This window comes from Vitis vinifera, chromosome 7, assembly GCF_030704535.1.
Source record: "Vitis vinifera cultivar Pinot Noir 40024 chromosome 7, ASM3070453v1".
NCBI lineage: Eukaryota > Viridiplantae > Streptophyta > Magnoliopsida > Vitales > Vitaceae > Vitis > Vitis vinifera.
This window is the reverse complement of record NC_081811.1, coordinates 6,049,020-6,070,451: the sequence shown is the minus strand read 5'-3', so window position 1 is coordinate 6,070,451 and position 21,432 is coordinate 6,049,020. Positions and strand designations below refer to the sequence as shown.

At 30.3% G+C, this 21,432-nt stretch overlaps 1 non-coding gene across 1 annotated transcript; it reads left to right on the top strand.

The window, feature by feature from the left end:
* Nucleotides 1-172: 172 nt before the first annotated feature.
* LOC132254124 (U6 spliceosomal RNA) lies at nt 173-270 on the top strand. Its single transcript, XR_009466293.1, has one exon. It is a non-coding gene; the product is annotated as a U6 spliceosomal RNA (small nuclear RNA).
* Nucleotides 271-21,432: the final 21,162 nt, after the last annotated feature.

The following is a 21,432-nucleotide window of genomic DNA, read 5'->3' as shown; positions in this document are numbered from 1 at the left end:
AACATCCACCATGTAGACACAACATGCTCGTTGTGTTGCATAGGATAGTGGGCCCAAACAAATAGACACCCCTTACAAGGTTAAACAAACCCTCAGATAATCAAGTTGTTAATCATGCTCTGATCATACAATCTCTATTCATCCACCAAGCTTTGATTTCTGTCTCCTTAGAACTCAAGGACATAAAGAATATCCGATAAAATTGGAACGATACAGAGAAGTCCCTACGCAAGGATGACATGCACAAATTGAAAAATGGTCAAAAAATTTTATTGTAGCGTCTCACATCACTGAGGGAGTGAATGCAGAAGAGTTATATATAGAATGCTTTCACAACACATTATCGATGCCTTTTCTTGAGGGCGTAAGCCTAATAAAGAAGCAAAATTGGGGTAGACTGGTGGACCGTGTGTGCGCCATTGCAACCTTGAACCAGACAATATTGGGTGGAAAGTGAGGTCATGATAGAATGGTATTAGAGGTTGATCTCCAATTGGAAGTGTGCCGACGAGGACATTGGGCATTCCGGAGGAGGGAGGGACTGTAGTGTCCCACATCGCCCATGGAGTGAATGAGAAAGAGCCATACATGAAAGGCTTTTACAACACATTATTGAGACTTTTTCTTAAGGGTGTAAGCATAATAAAGAAACAAAGCCAGGGCCAACTAGAGGGTCGTGTGTGCGCCACTATAGCCTTGAATCAGATAATATCGAGTAAAGAGTGAGGTCGTGACATGTACCATGAGTTATTTTTCTCTACTGGTATTTCTCATTCTTCCTTCACCTTCAACTAAAATTATTTTTGTAATTTTTTTTGTGCTCTAATCTCTTTGTTCATCCCAAAATCTTCAAATAAGGTTTGAGGCATCTTCAACCAAGGCTCTCTTAGATATCTTTCAACTAATACTTTGATACCACTTGCCATGTCACTAGAAGTGTCAATGTAAACATATTAAAGGAATAACATAAAAAATAAAACAAACCACACAAAAGGTACACGAGATTTTAATCTTGGTTCAACCAATCATACCTACCTCCATGAATGAGAGAAAACATTCTATTATACGATAGAAAATATTATAAATGAAAAAAATAGATATAATTACTAGATCCCTTTGTATCTCCATCATGTACCATGAACCCTTTTACTCCACTAGGCGTTTCTCACTCTTCCTTATATTTACACCTTGATGAACCTCCTTACTTCACTACGTGTATCTTACTATTCCTCACATATTTCACTTTTATGACTTTTTCCTCTCATAATTTAGAATATTTATAGAGAGATTCTCACTAGTTTTTCTTATTTTATAAGGAATCTAATTATAATCACATATCAAGTTAGAAAATGTCCTATGTAATATTCCTTTTAGAAAAAGAAGTATATTATTAATAGAAATTTGAGACACTTTACTCATGTATTTCATCAAGTTTATGTCACTTGATTTACTTTTATGCTAGAAAAGAGAAAATTAATTAAATTAGATTGGAAGATTTGTTTGTGAAATTTTGCATTAATGGTATATAGATTTTTTTAACAACAAATTAAAAATGTGATGTACATGGTGATATGGACTTTAGCTCTACAAAAGTGAGACCAGAAAGGGAAAAAGACTTTTCAAATTCTTTGACTTGACGTGAATAAATTAGAAAAATATGTTTTCAAGCCTTTTTATTTTTTATTTTATTTTATTTAAAATATTGAATAAATGCAGTTGCACATTTCACAATGGCAAATACTCGCTCCTACATATTCATATACAATGACTTGCCCTTAATACCCTTCTCATCTACTTTTATAAACTCACCAACACGATTTTTTTAGAAGGAACAATAATATTTTAATAAAAATTATAAAATAAGATCATTAATATTTAATAAAACAATAAATTATATTTTTGTTAAAAATAAATAATAATATTTTAAAAATAATAATTCTTAATCATATTTTATTTTAAAATAAATTATAAAAACAAGTACAATTAATTTTTTAAATATATAAATAATTATGTTTTTTTTCCATTAATATACTAGACAATTACTTCATAATAACTGAAAATGTATTATGATCTATCTAATTTAGCAAATTATAATATCAATTGACTTAACTTTGAGTTTCAAATTATTTTTAAAAATTATTGGGTTGGTTAAAGAATCCAATACATCAAGTTTGTTTGTTTTGGAGTTATTTTTCTTACTAAAAAAATTTAGAAAAATATAACTGTGTACAAAGAAAAAATTGACATTATTGTTTTATACTAGTTTTAGTCTAGGAAAATTTAATATTAATTAACTCAATTTTTTTAGTTGTAAATTACTTTTAAAAATTATTAGACTCATATGCATTAAGTTTTGCTTAGTTGGTTTTCTAATTAGTGATACAATTTTAAAAAACATAGAAAAGAGAAACCTATATTATGATTTTAGACTAATTTTGATTTGGGAAATTTTGGTATTAACTTAATTTTTTTAGTTCCAACTTATTTTTAGAAATCACTAGACTCAATTAACTAATTTGGTGTATTAATTAAGGATTATTTGATTTGAAGTTTGTTTACCTAATTAAAAAATTTGAAGGAATTAGTAAGCTTATTAAAGGAATGGAAAATATTTCCTTAATAGTTGATGTAGTGAATAAGACATAGTATATTCTTGAATAGGGTTAGTACATACACAAACAAAAGGTAACACATATTATTTTCGAATAATAAAATATGATTTTTAAATTGATTCCAATTTCACTAGGTTTTTTATTATATAAACCCTACCTAAATGTGCTTTTCTTTTTTTAACACATTGAGAGAGATTCAACATAAATTGTCCTACCATTCCCAATCTCTTAAGAAAGATTCATAGTGTTGAATCTTAGGTTGTTTGAAGACTTGTATCCTTTTAGTGAGGTTAAGATGTATTTACTAGAATAATTGAAGATTGTTGCGTCGCAAATATAGATCAAATTGTAAGTGTTGGAGAGTAAATCTTTAAGGTAAAGCTATTAGATAAATCTGTATGACTTGACTTCATATAGTAGATTTAGATTTGAGGTTTTAGAACTCGTGATTTTTTTATTTCCACAATTAGTGTAGAAGTTTTCCACGTAAAAAATTCTTGTGTCCCTTGCATACTTGTTTGATTATTTAAGTATTTTAATTATGTCGATTATCCCTGATATCTAGTAGGTTTAAAATTGGGTTAATAAATTTTATTCTTTATATTATAATTTCTAAATACACCCATTCACCCTGGCTGTTGTCCTATTGGACATTGATTGGACATTGATTGTTCTGGACATTGATTGTTCGTAAGCATAAATGAAGAATTGAATGAAGAAGTATAATATTTTTTGCAAGCTAATGAAATTCTATATTTTTCCAACCCTATCTTACAAATTTTTGAGAACCAGGAATTTCTTAATATATATATATATATATATATATATTTATATATATTTTAACTCAAGGGTTTTCTAAAAATGCTACACATAAGAACAGGAAATGCAACTTGCTTGGGACACTCAAGCATGTCATATTTTGATCAAAGTTGCTTGAGCGATTGATTGGGGAGTCAATCGATAACCCATTTTTCTAAAGCCTCTAAAATGCTCTCTTGATAATGACTAGTCAAATGATTAGTCCATCGGGTGGCTGATTGGTCAGGTTGTTTAGCTTGCAATAATCACCAATAAAATGCATTAAATACTAATGGTTAGTTTGGTGGTTAATCGGGTACTTGTTTGATTCATTAAATGTTGCTCCATAATGGCTAGTTTATGATACAGGTGCAACTTTGGCAAGTTAGGTCGTAACTTAAGAATAAATCACATCTATTTCAAGTCCAACTCAACCTGATTTGTAACTTGAGTTGTCCAACCTAATCTTAACTTAAACCTTTTTCGCAAGTTCGGGTTTGTCAGATTGGACAGGTGACGTGGGTTAGTTAAGTCACACTAAGGAAAAAATACAAAAAAAATTGTATAATATATTAGTAAGCCAAAAGAAAGCTTGCCCATAAATAAACTGCTTAATTCTAATACTTAAGAAATTAATCTCTGTTTTTATATAAGATAAATTTTTTAAGTATTAATTAAATTCATACAATTAATTAAAGTTTAAATATCACAAATTACATAATAAAATATAAAATATCACAAATTATAACGCCTGACTAGCCTGAGTCACCTCGCGCCTTGGTGTACCTTTCACCACGGTATAATATCATACAATATAATATAACTATTTAATTAAAACTATTAAAAACTCAATTCAGGTTGAAGTTGGATTTGGGTTGCTTGATGTCCTCGCCCAAGCTGAAATCAAATTCCAGAAGAGCCCACCCAAGCCTGCCTATAATCAAGTTGGGTTGGGTTGAATCCGCCCAAGTAACGCCCTTAGTTTTTACCCAAACATGATATAAATGGTTTTTAAGTTTTATTTATTCATTTGTAATTATTGTGAGAGAGCTTTAACTTCATTGATTGCACTACTAGAACTTAACAATTTTATTTTTACGCTTCAATTGATTATATGTCCTTTCCTCATTTCCTAGTGAGAGTGATCTACAATGTTGGAAGAACACTTTGTGTGTTGTAATGGTTTATTAGAAGAGCTTATGAAGGGACTTTTGAATTAATGGAAATAATTTCAAGGTAAGGAAGAAGTTAGGAGTGGATGTAAGCGACTGTCAAATTATGATAAAATTACTATTTTGTAGTTTTTTTTCCCTCTTTTTCTACTTTCTATTTATTTAAAATTATTACATTGCATTTGTATTAATAAGCTTTTATTTCATCAGATCACCCACTCTTGTGCAAAAATTGTATTTGGATATGAGCAAGGGCAAAAATTGTATTTGGATATGAGTAAATGCAAACAAGTATGTATTATATACTTTTTGTTCATGCATGAATCGATAATAAACTTCAAATCAAATGATAATTAATGCTTAGGTTCAACATGTCTAATAACTTTTAAAAATGGGTTGGAAATAAAAATTTGAGTGAATTAATTCCAAAATTAGTCAAGAATGACAAATTTGGTTTCTCTTCTCCATATAATAATATTTTTAAAAATGTTTTCTTGAGGTAAACCAACTCAAATTCAAGCAAAACTTAATGTATTTGATTCGTTAACCAAGTTAATAATTTTTTAAAATAGTCTAGAATGAAAAAACTAAGCCACTAATTAATATCATAATTTTTTGGACCAAAACTAGTCCAAAATGAGTATGTTAATTTCTCCTTCACACATAATTATAATTTTTTTTTGAGGAAAATAGATTCTAAATCAAGAAAAAAACTACTACCTTTATTTTCTTCAATTAATAAGTCTAGTAATTTTTAAAAATAGTTTAAAACTCAAAATTGGGTCAATAATTAACTCTATAATTGATAGCTAGACGAAGATAGAGCAAAATACATTTTTAGTTGTTAGAAAGTAAATGTCCATCTGGAATGAAAAAGCTCCATTTATTCACATATTTAAAAAAATGAATCGTAAAGAATTCATTTTAAATGAAGAATTTACTACCCATTATCGGTTTGTAAAATATTATTATTTATTTTAATAGCAAAATAAAATTTATAGTTTCTATTAAAATATTATTATTATTATTATTATTATTATTATTTTAAATACTTGATTTGTGTTTTTTATTATCAATATAACTATTTTGAAAATTTATCATTGCGTGGTTGATTTAAAAAATTATTAATATCAATGATTATGTTTATTTTTTATATTTTAACATCTATTTTAAATTAAACTAAACATTATTTTAAAAATATTATAATCCATTTTTAAAGTACTTAAAATGTTATCATTTATTTATTTTTTTTACCAAATAATATGGTTTTAATATTCATTTAAGAATTTGACAATTTGAGAAAATTTTCTTATGAACCAAAGAAGCAAAAAGAAAAAAAAAAAAGGTGCATTTAGTTAAGTACTTGAGTTTATATACAATTTTCTTTTCAGTCTCTTCCAATATAAAAGATTATAGTGAAGGATCTAAGATAGATGAAGAATTATCAAACACTTTTAACATTTTTCTCAAAAATTACTAGAGATGTTTTGTAGAGAGAGAGAGAGAGATTACCTATTTTTCTGATCAATTTCAATTCCTGCCACAGTTGATGAGACAGAAAATGAGGCTCAACAGTGTGGAAAAGGAACAAAAATTCTTCTGGAATACTTAATTTTTGGGCAGCTTCCCATGAATCTGCTCTCATGCACGCTGGTTTGACTACTAGATCAACAACAAACTTTCTCTGTTTTCCATTGTTATGGAACACATTGCTCGATTTAAATAAGGAAAAAAGCATGGTTTGAACGTATAGAACACTGTGAAATTGGTTCAGACCCTATTCAAATGCTTGAACGTATAAGCTTTAAGGTTATCAACATTCAAGTAATATGGTTTGACATTTGCCAGAACTTTGAAAACCTTGTCGTCGGTAATGATTCATCCTCTTCATGACTTCATCAACTCAAATTTGGTCTCCTGACTACCTTTCACTCTAAGAACAAATGTTTTTTTTTTTTTTTTTGAAGGATTTATGAAATATAATATGATAATTCTTGAAATAATATTCAAGTGTTGCAGATGGTATGAATAATTTTTTCTTCACTTTTGTTTTAAATAAGTTAGATTATTGATTTTGGTGCTATCCTTGCTATGGTGGAAATTGATATATCACGAAGCAATTTATATTAATTATAAAGAATGGATTGAAGTTTCAAAATTTTGTGAATTATATATGATTTATGGGGTAAGATTATCATAAATATGATTTTTGATATTTGTAATTTGTGTTGGTGGGGTGTGTTCATGTTATTTAAAAATTCAAATACTCGACGTATTAAGTTAACTTAAATACAACACGAAAAGTAATCCTATTAAAAATATGAACCCAAATATGAAATAATTGTTAAACGAGTAACATGTATGATTCATTTAATAATTTGGTCTTGATTAAATCAAAATGAATATCTCCCAACTCTCCATATGTTTATAACTAAAGTGATTTATTAATTTATTTTAAAATTAACTTTTATACGAATCAAATACAAATTGATTTTGATTATAATCGTATTAATCAATATAATTATTAAATATACAGAATAACAAAAAAAAAATCTATTTATTAAATATTGCGTTATAAATTGATGCAAATTTGATCAAATATGATTATACTCAATATAATCCCATGAAAAATATAGCATGTCCAAGTTTGAGAATTGTAGAGATCAAACTTTGTCACTCATAATTTATATTACTCTCTTTGATAAATATTTATTGGTAGCAATTGAAAAAAATATTTTGAAACTTTGGTAATTTATGAAATACTAATTGCACTTTTATACCTTGAAGTAACAATCTCACTCTAATTATATTTATGGAATTTATTTTTTGAACCAATAATTTGAATATGTAAGTTTTAAACTTAAAAGTAATTAAAAAAATAATTTTAAAATTATATATATATATATATATATTTATTTATTTATTTATAGTTAAAAGATTACTCCTAATATTAAAATTGCCTATTGAAATGATCTTGATATAAATTTATAAATTATATTCATATCAATGTCCCATTTTAAAATAATGATTTTACCGGAAATACGAAAAAAGAAAAGAGATGAAATACAAGATATCCATCAACAAGAAAATCATTTTTCTTTAATTTTTTATTTTTATTTTTTAAATGATGGTGGTGCAAGTAAAATCGTTTTTTAAAAAGACGATTTTTAAAAATGTCATATATTTGCAAATATGTTACAAAATTTTTTTTTTAATATATGTTTTTAAATAATAATATCATTATTATTTAAATAAAAAATCCCAGATATTTTAGGCTAAGGATACGAAGAGCCTTCCTATTAATGGTATGAGAATAGTGTAATTGCCAAATTACTCTTTGATCTAAAGTACTCTATCTTGTGTGGAGGGTTTTTGGGCTTGCAAATGTGACCTCCCTTAAATGATCAAGATGGTGAATATCATCTTAATTAAGTTACTAATTTGAGCCCAAAAAAGTGTTAAACTATGTCAACATGGGTGAAGTCATAATAAAGAGGGTTGGTACGTGTGCATGGACGTATACATAGAATGGGTCTTTGTTTCATGGCTCTTGAGGGTGGAAAAGCTGATGCGTGTTTGTAGAGTTACGCTCAATGACTTGAATCTACATTCACGGCCCAATTCAAGGACACGTGTTCCTACCATAGCTTAATTTATTCTTTGTTCAGAATTAGTGCCCTCTAGATGAAGTAGAGGGTAATGTATATAAGACAAAAGTCTTCGTAGACCATACCTGCCTACTAAGTGCTTTACAACTCCGAAAATTTGAAATACTTTGCTATAGATTAACGCTAACAATTTTGAAATGATTAATTTTTATGAAATAAGTTTTAGCAGCCCCTTAAGCAATTGATATGCCACAGGAAAGGTCATATATATCAGTTGCACTTGTAGCATATAAATTGATTCTTCATTGTTCAATACAGGTTAATCACAAATCAATAATGTAAATAAGCTTTACGAATATTGCATAATTTGGTGAAAACAATGTGATTATATAGTAGAACCGGGTCTCCAAAACGATAATTATCTAACTTTTTCTTTAAAATCATAACTAAGAATATTTAATCAAGCGAAATTACTATTTTACTATTAGTTAAAATTAATGGGAATGGATTAATTTCTCGTATCTATTTTCGAAAAAGCTTGGAGAGAGTATCATATATTTTCTTTGTAATTGATTTAATATGCACGCATATCTGGAATTAAATTAATTACACAAGAAAACTAGCCATTTGGGTAAATTCTAGGTATTTTCTTCCCTTATGACCTATTCAATTTCTAAATTTCTATTCTATTAGTCAAGAGTCCAAAAAACCCTTCAATTAAGCCAAACTACCAAAAACTCTGGTCATGCCATGTTCTGCATGCATATAAATAACTGGTGATCGTTCTCCTCCATCTATCTCCATATTGCCCACACAAAAATATTGCTCTAGCTGATCATCTCCTCTTTGCTTAACCCAACCAAGATCATCATGAGATTTCTCAACATTGTTTTGGCTGTCACAGCAGTTGTTTTTATTCTGAGTGTCCAACCCCGCAGTGCTAGTAGGGTTCTTGATGGAGAGAAAGATGAGTGGATGAAGATAAGGATTGTTCCTTTGCAATCTATGCTTGGAGCTGGACCTGTGCCTCCCTCTGGACCAAGTTCATGCACCCGTATCCCCGAAAATGGCCCACCTTGTCCCAATGGAATGAAGTTTGCGGGTCATGCCATGCCTCCCCCTAGAGCACGTTCGCATGCCAGCACTCCGGTTGTCATGGCTACCGAAAATAAATGAAGCTCCAGCCTCCACTATGCATGCTCATCACCAACATCAGAAAATCTTACAAGTCCTGGGCACATAACTACATATTTTAGGACTTTTATAAGACCATAAGCAATAAACTGAATATGTGGGCCTTTTTTGTGTTTTTTGTTTTTATATATTTTCCTTCTGACAAATAAATTAAGAAAAAATATAATAATAACACATATGTCATTCGTGTATTCTTTTTCTCCATTCACAGTTTGTACTCTGGTGGACTTCTACACTTTGTGATATATATAGAAACAAAAAAAAAAAAAAAAACAAGTTGAATGATGCATGTACTCATATATGCTTGCTGGTTGTTGCAGTACTTCCATTTTCATCATCTTTGTTCGGCATTCATCCGTGTGTTTTGCCAAACTTTGCTCATGCATCCAAGTTTATGGCACTTATATCCTAGAGAAGAGGAAACAAACTAAAATCTATTGGCAAGGCTAATTATTTGTGATAATATGGATATATTCATGGTAGTGTTTTTATTAGTTTGATAATAAAGCAAAACAACTTATTTTTTAGTATAAATATTATTTGCTTTGGATCTAAATTCGCATAGCCGAAAACCATGTCTACATCATTAAGAAAAAATTACTATATAATTCATGAAGATAAAATTAATTACTATGTAATATCATCGTGAACTTATTTTGTAAAGACCTATCCAAAAAGGGCAGAGTCCACTCCAATCGAAATCTAAAAAGAAATTCTTGTCTCAACAGACAAATATTTAGTATTAAAAAATACATTTTATTAAGTAATGTTGATAAAGTAGCAACAATAAAATAAATTAATAGTGACCGAAAGCAAAGGTTAACAAGATGAGCTACATACCTAAAGACAAAATTAGAACTAAAATACATAAAGGAAATGAAATACATATCCTATAGGTCTAATAAGGAAAAACACGAAGTTAGGTACCTAATGACTTGTTCTTTGAAACTAATTCTAGGCGCAATAATAATTGAAAATAGAATAATATAAATAAAATAGAGCAATAAATAAAACAATGAGTAAAATTACTTACATGGTAAAACCCTCTTAATTATGAGGGAAACCTCCATAAGGCAAGATCGAAAAAATATATACTATGAAGACAAAATTACAACACCTCTCTCAGTTAAGAAAAAAAAAATATAAAAATTTATAATTTTATTTTGGGATGATTAGTATAGGGGGTGGAGGTCTACTTTTATAACATAAGGGAACTCCTCCCCTTTTTCTCTCATTCTTATGTGAAATGACTTCAACTTGACAAAATCTAAATACCTTGAAGATTAATAACTAAGTCAAATGGTCACCAAAAGACCATCAACCAACCTTCAACCTAAATTGGTTCCAGATTTGCTAAAAATATAATATTCCACAATGCAACTTATTTTCTCAGTTTTTTTACATTAGCCAAATGAGTTTTAAAAATTACAAAACTCTCAAGATTTATTCTATGATAAGTTTGTAAAATTTAAAAATAATTTATAAACTTATAACATACCCAAATAATATACCCTAAAATTTTGGGAATCTACAACTATCTTCACACAGTATTGAGAACCCATTTATATTTTCCAAATTCGTTCCTAATGCAAACATATTCAAAATCGAGTGAAATTTTACTCTTTGATCTTATTATCAGTGTATTAACACGTAAAACTAACAAAGGGTCTAAATCTAGCCAAAACATCCTACAACTTTAAGAAATACAAGTGATTCAAAAGTAGCACATAAGCTGCTCTCTATTTTCAAACAGATCCTCTCTATTTGCAATCAATCTATTTGAAATTTCGTACTAGGATGTTATGGTCTAAAGGATCAAATGAGATTTAGATGGTTAATTTTTTAAACAATCTATTATTTTAAAAGAATTTAAGAGTCTAATATCTTTCAAAAAAAATCTTAAATGGTCTGCGTGGCCCTCTCATTGATGTTCCCACTTTGTCAAAAATTTGCTTACCAGGTTAACATTATTCAAATGTAACAAAAATGATTAGAACATTTTCTGAAAGAGTTCTCAAGTAAACATTTATATATGCATAAAAACTAATTTTACATTTACAAGCACTAAGCCCAAATCCCAAACATTTAGATTATGTTTGGTTACCGGAAAGTATTAAGGATAGAAAGAAAATGGCAAAGAAAATAATTTTCTCATATTTAGTTTTTTTATATGAAAAATATGAAAAAAAAAAATCTAGTATAATTAAAATTGATTAGAATTTTATGTGTTTCTTTTTATTATTTAATATTGATATAAAAAATTTGAAATAAGTCAAATGAATTTGAAACAACATAAAATAATAATTTATTAATTTTAAATTTATTTTTTATTTTCCTTTTACTTTAATTTCCTTTTCTTTCTATTCTCTCTCTCTTTTTTTTTTCTTTACATTTTCTTTCAAAATTTATGAGAAGGCTCCTATTTAAGTGAAGACACTCCATGCATCCATTTTTCAAAACTAATACCCCCTATAGGAAGTTCAAGGTATAAGAAAGAACCTCTAAAATGCCTAGATCAGGCAATATACTCTTATTTAATGCTAACCTCGTTTGTAAATATTTCTTAATTTTTTTAATTAAATGACTCTAACCAAATAGTATGTTCACCTAATTCCATAGGGAGAAAATTAAACAAGCCGACTAATGAGTGGCTCATAATCGGTTTAGCCAGCTTGTTTAATGGTGAACCCTCCTCAAGGAAATGATGATTAAGGACAACCAAGTCAACTCTTCAACTTAACATCAAAATCATTTTCTTTTCCACATAATTTTTGATGTTAAAAAAGGTCATAAGATGCATGCTCATGTGCACAGTAATCAAGTAATTTCAGACGTAGTTTCTTCTCTATGACCTCTTCAATTTTCAATCTTCAAAAGCAAAACGCTATTAGTACGTCGTCAACAGTCAAAGAAACCCTTCAAACAAGCCAAACTACCGAAAACTCCAGTCATACTATTAGGAGCATATATGCATATAAATAACCGAGATGGTCGTTCTCTTCCATATATGCATATTAATTTGTCCATCCAAAAATATTGCTTTGATCATCTCCTCTTTGCTTAACCCGTCAAAGATCATGAGGTTTCTCAACATTGCTTTAGCTGTCATCGCACTTGTTCTTGTTCTGAGCGTCCAACCACACAGTGCTGGTAGGGTTCTTGATGGAGAGAAAGAAGAGTGGATCAAGATAAGATTTGTTCCTTTACAATCTCTGAGTTCAGGTCCTGTGCCTCCTTCTGGAAGCAGTTCATGCAGCCATATCCCGGAAAAGGGCGCCCCTCCTTGCCATAACTGAATGAAGTTTGCAGGCCATGCCAAGCCTCCCCCTCCGTTCGTCATGGCTACTGGACAGTGAACATATATATAGATGAAGCTCCACCATGGGAGCCCCCAAAATCAGAAATTCTTTTCATTAGGTCGTGTATCTTGTCATTCTTGTGATAAAGTTTGTGTGCTTGTTTACATAATGAAGAACATACTGGCAATTGTACGTATTCTGTAATTTTGATTATTATTCACATGTGGTACGTACGTACCCTTCTGAAGGTTTTTACACTAAGCCAAATTGAGAATAAATGAATAAGTTGGAAGTCATCTTTGCTGGTAGTTGCTGCTTTACCATTCTCATCAACCATCTTAATTTAGCATATCTATTTAATTTCTTCAGTTGCTTGTCATATAATAAAAATTTAATGTTCAATTTAATTTGTAGGAAGATTTTGAGATTGGCCATTGCATCTGAAGGAGAGGATACAATTTTCTTTTCATAGTCTCTTCGAATATAAAAAATAACAGTGAAGGAACTAAAATGAAGAAATATCAGTACATTAATATATTTCTCAAAAATTATGAGAGATGTTTTGTGGAAAAAAAAATGTATTAATTCCTATATTATAGAGAGAGAGAGAGAGAGAGAGAGAGAGTCAACCCTTTGAATTATTTTCCCTGCTAGTCAACCCTTTGAATTATTTTCCCTGTATTTGTCCAGGATAGCCATAATGTACTTACTTGCACGTTAATTAGAGAGAGAGAGAGAGAGAGAGAGAGAGAGAGTCATTTAAGGTTTAAATTTATTTTTCCTTCCCTCGCCTATTTTTCTGATCAATTTCAATTACCCCACTGTTAATAAGACCGAAAATGAGGTTCAACAGTGTGGAAGAGGAACAAATATTCTTCTGGAGTACATAATTTTTGGGCAGCTTCCCATGAACCTGCTCTCATGCGTACTGGTTTGACTTCTAGTTCAACAACAAACATTCCCTGTTTTCCATTGTTATGGAAAACTTTTCTTCTATAAGGTTGAAAAGTTGATTCAGACCCAATTCAAATGCTTCAACGTTAACCTTTGAGGTTGGTTATCAAGATTCAAATCGTATGGTTTGACATTTGCCAGAACTTTCAAAACCTTATCGTCAGTAATGATTCATTCTCTTGTCTTCAACTTAAATTTTGGTCTCTTTACTACCTTTTATTCAAAGGAAAACAAATGTTTTTCTAAAGGATTTATGAAATATAATATGATAAATCTTGAAATAATATTCAGTGTTGGAGATGGTGTGAATAATTAATTTTTTCTTCACTTCTGTTTTAGATGAGTTAGATTGCTGTCCTTGCAATAATGGAAATTGATATACCACGGAGCAAAAAGAAGATAGAAGATGATAAAATTGATGCATAAAAGGAAGTGAAAAAAAAACTCGTAAAAGAGGGAATTTAGTTCATTGGCGACTAAAAATAATATAGTAGTTTGAAATATAAGAAGTTAAAAAAAAGGAAATTGTAAAGGAAAAGGAAATTTACTTAAAATAAAATATTAATTGGGAAAAAAACGAAAAAAAAACTTAAACATCATTTTAAGAATATAAAGTGTGTATAATTATATTATTGCAGATCCTAAAAATTTGTCATAATTTTATTTTTACACTGATATTGAGCTCAATTTTATCCTTAGATTTAAATCCTGATTACATCTGAATTGTTTGGTCCACTTACACTTTTTAATTCTTAGTTTTTATTATTTTTTAAATTGTTTTATTTTTATTTTTTATTCTTATTATTATATTATATTATATTTTTATTTATTTATTTTTGTTTTCTCTCTCCTTTCTTTTCTTTCTTCATCTTTCTCCTCATCCTACTCACTCCATCGACCCCTTACCCATTTCTTTCTCTTACACATCTAAGCCTCTTGGTATGACCAGTCTTATTGCAATGAGTGCATTTGATGGTTGATTTATCAATATTAGGGTCTGTCTTAGGATGGTTGGTCTTGGATTGGTCCTGCCATTTTCGGGTTGATTGTTGTCGGACTACCATAGCTAAGGTGTCAGGGTTGTCAGATTCTGCTTTCATACAAGCATGACGCATTGCCTCTCATCGAATCAGTGCATAGCATTCTTCCAAATCAGGAAAAGGATCTTTGCGTAGAATCTCTCCTCGAACTTGCTCAAAGTCACCACCCAATCCAGCAAGAAAGATGTGCACCAGTTGTCGTTCAATGGATTTCCGGTATGCTGCAATGTCCTTAGGGTCTTTCATAACTACCTTATCCCGATGATCCAATTCGCAAAAAATTTCAGTTAACTCTCCATAATATTTAGAAAGAAACCTGCCGTTTTGTTTGGCAGTAAAGGCTTTTTTATTCAAAGTGAAAACTTGTAATTTATCACTTCCATCATAGAAGGCCTTTGATAATGCACTCCAAATTTCTTGAGCGGTGGGTAAGCGTAAGTAACGCTTCATAATTTCTGGACTCATGGACATTAACAACCATCTCTTCACCTTTTGATTCTCATCATACCATTTTTCATATCCATCTTCTGACTTTTTTGGTAGATTTTTCTTACCTGGAATGTAGGAAAGTTTTTCCCATTCGACAATATGCATCTCTACGAGTTGTGACCAAACGTCATAGTTTGATTCAGTCAAAATAAGTCTTGGATTGAAAGTACTTTTAGATTGAAAAACAATAGTATTTTTTTCACTCATTTTTTTTTCTCTCGCAAAGGAGGGATGATGGTTGGCCTTACCGACAAAATATCCAGGATTTCAGTTTCATGGCTTTGATACCGTCTTCAAATTGATGAATGGTAGTTTTTCATTCATACTTTCATTCGTTCATGTATAGAGTATATATAGAGGGTAATCACCATTCTAAGAATGGGGAATAATGATACAAGGAAAGAATAATATAAGGAAATAACAACTAATATCCTAATATCTCAACTTTCCTAATATCTCAATATTCTTAATATCTCAATATTCCTAATATCTCAACTTTCCTAATATTTAAACATTCCTAATATCCCAACACTGAATGACATAAGGAAAGAATGATATAAGGAAAGCATTCCTAATATCTCAATAGAAAGATGATAAAAAAAAATCAAATAAAAGCTTGGAAGGGGGTACAACACTGCAGCTGTTGCCGAAATAAAAATAGAGGCTAATGTTGATGAGAAAGCCTTTGCATTGGTAGCCGCTATAGATTATGGTGGTAAGTTTTTAAATACTTCTACACCTGTTATTAATAGTGCATGGATAATTGATTTTGGTGCTACAGATCATATGACTTTTGATTCTAGACAAGTCTCACCCCTTAGACCTTCCTCACAAAAAATTGTTTCCACAGCCAATGGTAACACAACCCCAATCATTGGGGAAGGATCCTTAACTCTTACTGATACTTTGAATTTGGATTCTATTTTAGTTGTTCTATCCTTAAATTACAATCTTTTGTCAGTTTCTCAAATCACTGCAGCCTTATCTTGTATTGTCATTTTTTGGCTTGAATTTTGTGTTTTAAGGACATCCAAACAAGACAGACGATTGGTTGTGGCGTTAAGCGGGGAAAACTCTATTATTTGGACTTACAGTCAAAGGATTCAAATAAGTTGCGACAAGTCTTGATGGCAGATGGATCTGAGGGGGAGAAGAAAAAGTCTGAAATTTGGTTGTGGCATCGATGTTTGGGACATGCTTCCTTTGGTTATTTAAAAAAAATTGTTTCCTAGTTTGTTTGCAAAGAGTGATATTTTTGGTTTCCGTTGTGATATTTGTGAATTGGCTAAAAGCCATCGTGCTTCGTTTCCATTAATTTTGAATAAAAGTCCGTCTCCTTTTATGGTTATACATTCTGATGTTTGGGGCCCATCCAAAGTCTCAACTTTGAGTGGTTCGCGTTGGTTTGTTACTTTTATTGATGATTGTACCAGAATGACATGGTTATGCTTGATGAAGATCAAAGATGAAGTGAACTTGTTGTTTCAAAAATTTCATAAAATGATTGAAACTCAGTACAATGCAAAGGTTCGAGTTATGCGTAGTGATAATGGTGGAGAATATAAGAGTTCTAATCTTCAAAAGTATTTGGAAGGACATGACATGATTCATCAGACTACTTGTTCCAATACACCCCAGCAAAATGGAATCGCTGAACAGAAAAATCGACACTTGTTAGAGGTTGTTCGTGCTTCCTTGATAGTAGCAAAAATACCGATATCTTATTGGGGAGAAGCAATCACATCTGCCGCATACTTGATCAATCGGGTACCTTCCAACTCAATTAACTTCCAAACACCTTTCCAAGCTCTTACTAATGCCATAGTTGCCCCAACCGTCCCAAATCTACCTCATCGTGTTTTTGGTTGCATGGCATTTGTACATCTACACAAACACCAACGCACCAAGTTAACTTCCCATGCATTGCAATGTGTGTTTGTTGGATATGAATTGCACAAAAAGGGATATCGATGTTACCATCCTCCAACTCGACGAATGTTTATTACAATGGATGTGGTGTTTCATGAAGATTCGATGTATTTTTCGTCTGAGTCTGAACTTTAGGGGGAGTACCATAAGGAAATTCAGACTCTCGATTATGATTATCATATCTCTGAGGAGGAGGAATCTGGACAATCTGAATTAGTGAACCAGGAAGCGGGTGAGTTGGATATGAGTGGTCAACAATTTGGGTCCGAAGATGTCTTCACTGAAATACCAAACTAATCGTTGTCTGTTGAGGGTGTTTTTAATTTGGAACCCGATCCATTCATGAAACGGTTACCACACCGTCATAATAGAGGTATTCCTAAACTCACATATGAACCTGAATTGTCTACCAAAGTCAAATATCCCATGAGCAACTATGTGTCTAACCATCGTTTGTCTGAATCAAATAAGTCATTTGTAAATCAATTATCTACTGTAGCTATTCCTAACAGTGTGTAGGAAGCCTTAGTTGATCCAAGGTGGAAAGCAGCCATGAATGAAGAGATGAAATCATTGCAGAAGAATGAAACATGGGAACTCGTAGAATGTCCACCAGAAAAGAAGCCAGTTGGGTGTCGTTGGATCTATACTGTGAAATACAAGGCAGATGGTAGTATTGAACGATTTAAAGCAAGATTGGTAGCAAAAGGGTACACTCAAACTTATGGAATTGACTACATAGAGACATTTGCACCTGTAGGTAAGATCAACACAGTTCGAGTATTACTGTCTTTAGCTGCAAACCTAGATTGGCCATTACAACAGTTCGATGTAAAAAATGCCTTTCTGCATGGCGAGTTATCTGAAGAAGTATATATGGATCTTCCACCAGGATGCATGGTATCAGAAAAGCAACGTCAGAAGGTGTGCAAATTGAAGAAGTCATTGTATGGGTTGAAGCAATCCCCGAGAGCATGGTTTGGAAGGTTCACAAAGTTAATAAGAGATTTTGGCTATCGTCAAAGTAATTTAGATCACACTTTGTTCCTGAAAAAGCAACATGGTAAGATTACGACACTCATCGTATATGTGGATGACATGGTAGTTACAGGAAATGATCCTGAAGAAAGAAAAGCTCTGATACCATCTTCAAATTGATGAATGGTAGTTTTTCATTCATACTTTCATTTGTTCATGTACAGAGTATATATAGAGGGTAATCACCATTCTAAGAATGGGAAAGAATGATATAAGGAAAGAATAATATAAGAAAATAACAACTAATATCCTAATGTCTCAACTTTCCTAATATCTCAATATTCTTAATATCTCAATATTCCTAATATCTCAACTTTCCTAATATCTAAACATTCCTAATATCCCAACACTGAATGACATAAGGAAATAATGATATAAGGAAAGCATTCCTAATATCTCAACATGATATCATTCTTTCCTTATGTCATTCAGTGTTGGGATATTAGGAATGTTTAGATATTAGAAAAGTTGAGATATTAGAAATGTTGAGATATTAAGAATATTGAGATATTAGGAAAGTTGAGATATTAGGATATTAGTTGTTATTTCTTTATATTATTCTTTCCTTGTATCATTCTTTCCCATTCTTAGAATGATGATTACCCTCTATATATACTCTGTACATGAACGAATGAAAATATGAATGAAAAACTACCATTCATCAATTTGAAGACTTTCTCTACTCTCCTCCCTCCATCATTTCTTCTTTGGGCTTCCTTCCAACAATACAACCACTCCACCACATCTCCAACTTCCAGACTTACAACTCCTACCCTGACAACCCCATTTTTCTTTTTCTCTCTTCCTCCCTTTCCCTCATTCCTTCCTCCCCACAAAACCTCCACGGCCACACCCATTGCCACACACCCTCCCTGCTTCCATTTCTTCTTATTTCCTTCCCCATTTCTTTTTCTTTTTCTATTTCTTTTGGTTTCCTATGAAACCCATCTTCATACCCATAGCTGGCCAGTCATCGTCGACAAGCTACCCCTGTCGACGCCATCTCCATTTCCGACACCCTTCATACCCCCTCTCTCATTGTCTTTGTTTATTTTATTTTATTTTTATCTTTATTTTTAATGAATTAATAGTCTCCCAACCATTGCCAACCCCAATTTTCCCGCATGGTCTCCAAAAAAAAGTGTAAATTCATTTTGATTTATTTTATTTTTTCTTGTTTTGATTTTAATAGTAATGGTTGTTTATGAAATTTGGATTGTTGAATTAATATGAATTTTTAGCTAATTTATTGTTGGTGAATTAATTTGAAATTTGTTAATTTGGGTTAAACTAGTTGATAATTTATATGGTGGTGTTCATTTGAATTATTTAATTTGAATATGATATAATATTGTGATATATTTTGGATGTGGGTTTGCATATTAAATTGGGTTGATTTTGGTTGTGGATTTAAGTTTGCATATTAAATTGGCATTGGATTATGGGATATTAAATTTAGGCTTAATGAGATTTATTTTAATTTATCATGTTTTGGGTTTGATTAATTGAGTTTATATTTTGGTTATTAATTTGGAAATTTTAGATTAGAGTCTATGACATGTGAGATATTTTTGTTGGGTTATATTTGTTAATTTGAGCCAATTTTTAATTGGTGAAATTTATAAGACTAATTTGAAGTTTGAATTTGGGCTTGAATAATTATTTTGGAATATACATATTTTTGGATATTTATACTTTGAGTTATTTTTGTTTTTGCATGGATCCATTCTGCAAATCTATTGGCTGAGTATGAATTTATGACACGTGGTACATGAAGTTTCATGGAAGAAAGTGGAAATCGAAAAGTTGAAGGAAGACATTGAGCTTGTTGTAAGCTTATTTGGGTACACATTTTATTTCTCACTTTTATTTGATTTTATTTTTATTAGTTCTTGTAAATATTTATTTGTATATATTTATTGAGTGTGTACAGAATTGACTATCGAATAAATCATAAATTTTGTTTAATAAAATGAATAATTTAGTAAATGTGTTTTAATAAAATAATAATTTTAAAATATTCTTCTTAATATAAGAATTTTTTTATTAATAAAAATTCAGAAAAATGCTTTTAGAAAAATAAAAAAAATTGTTTTTAATAGAATTTGAATTTTTTTTAATAATAATTGTCCAAAAATTTCTTTGTTTAATAAAAATTGTCCAAAATTTGTTTTGTAAATAAAATTGTCCCAAAAATTAATTTTTAATTAAAAATTCTTTTGCAAATAAAGTTATATATATATTTTTAATAATTTGTATAAGTCACTTTTCTTAAATGAAAACAAATTGAAATACTTCTGTAAATAAAATTATAAAAATTCATTATTTTCTTACAAAAACAACAAAAAATAATTTTTATGCCTAAATTGAAATTTTGTAATAAATTCTTTTGATACGATATGTGTAAATAACTTTTTTTGAAAATTAAATTCAAATGAAATTGAGAAAATAAATCGACTTTTTTTTGTAAATAAATAAATAAAAATCATTAATTCAAAATGTTTTTTAATAAAATCCTATGAAATTTCTTGAAAACTTTTTTTTTTCAATATTTTTTTTAATTCAATAAATCATTTTGCACAATTCTTTTGTTATTTATTTTGTGTATTCTGATAATTAGATTTCATCATTATTTTTGTGTATATTGATTTTCACTATGACTTGTACATTGATTATTTTTGTTGGTATCCATAATTAATTAATTAATTGTCATAATTCATTTAATTCGTTTAGTAGATGCCGTACGTATACGGGCTTAGAGAGGTGCTATGACTCACCACCGTACATTCCCAATAGGTAACCTGACCCCCATACCCGACTTTGGTTTTCCATAGATTGTCTTTTCCAAATAAGGAGTCAGACTTAGGGTTTTTTTTTTCTTATTTTGTTTTCCCCTTAAAAAAAATAAAACAAAAATAAGCGGCGACTCCTAATATTTTTTCAAAAAATCAAATTTTCACCAAATAAATAAAAAACGAGCCTCGCCGTCGAGTGAGAACGCACTTGAAAAATGCAGGTCCACAAAATGGCGACTCCACTGGGGAATTTTAGAGGGTCAAACTTGAACTTGAGTTGAGGAAAATGTGGCATTTGATTAATCGATTAGTGGATACCCCCTCATTGTGCCTTTATTGTATATTTGCATGTTTTAAGGTATATGAGTGTTGACATGATGATTATTTTGTATATATATTACATGTGCCTTATTATACATTGAATCTTGTTATCATGTGTGTTCGTATATATTTGCTAATGTTTGTATGTATCTGTTTCGTATAACTGCGTGTTGCATGATTACC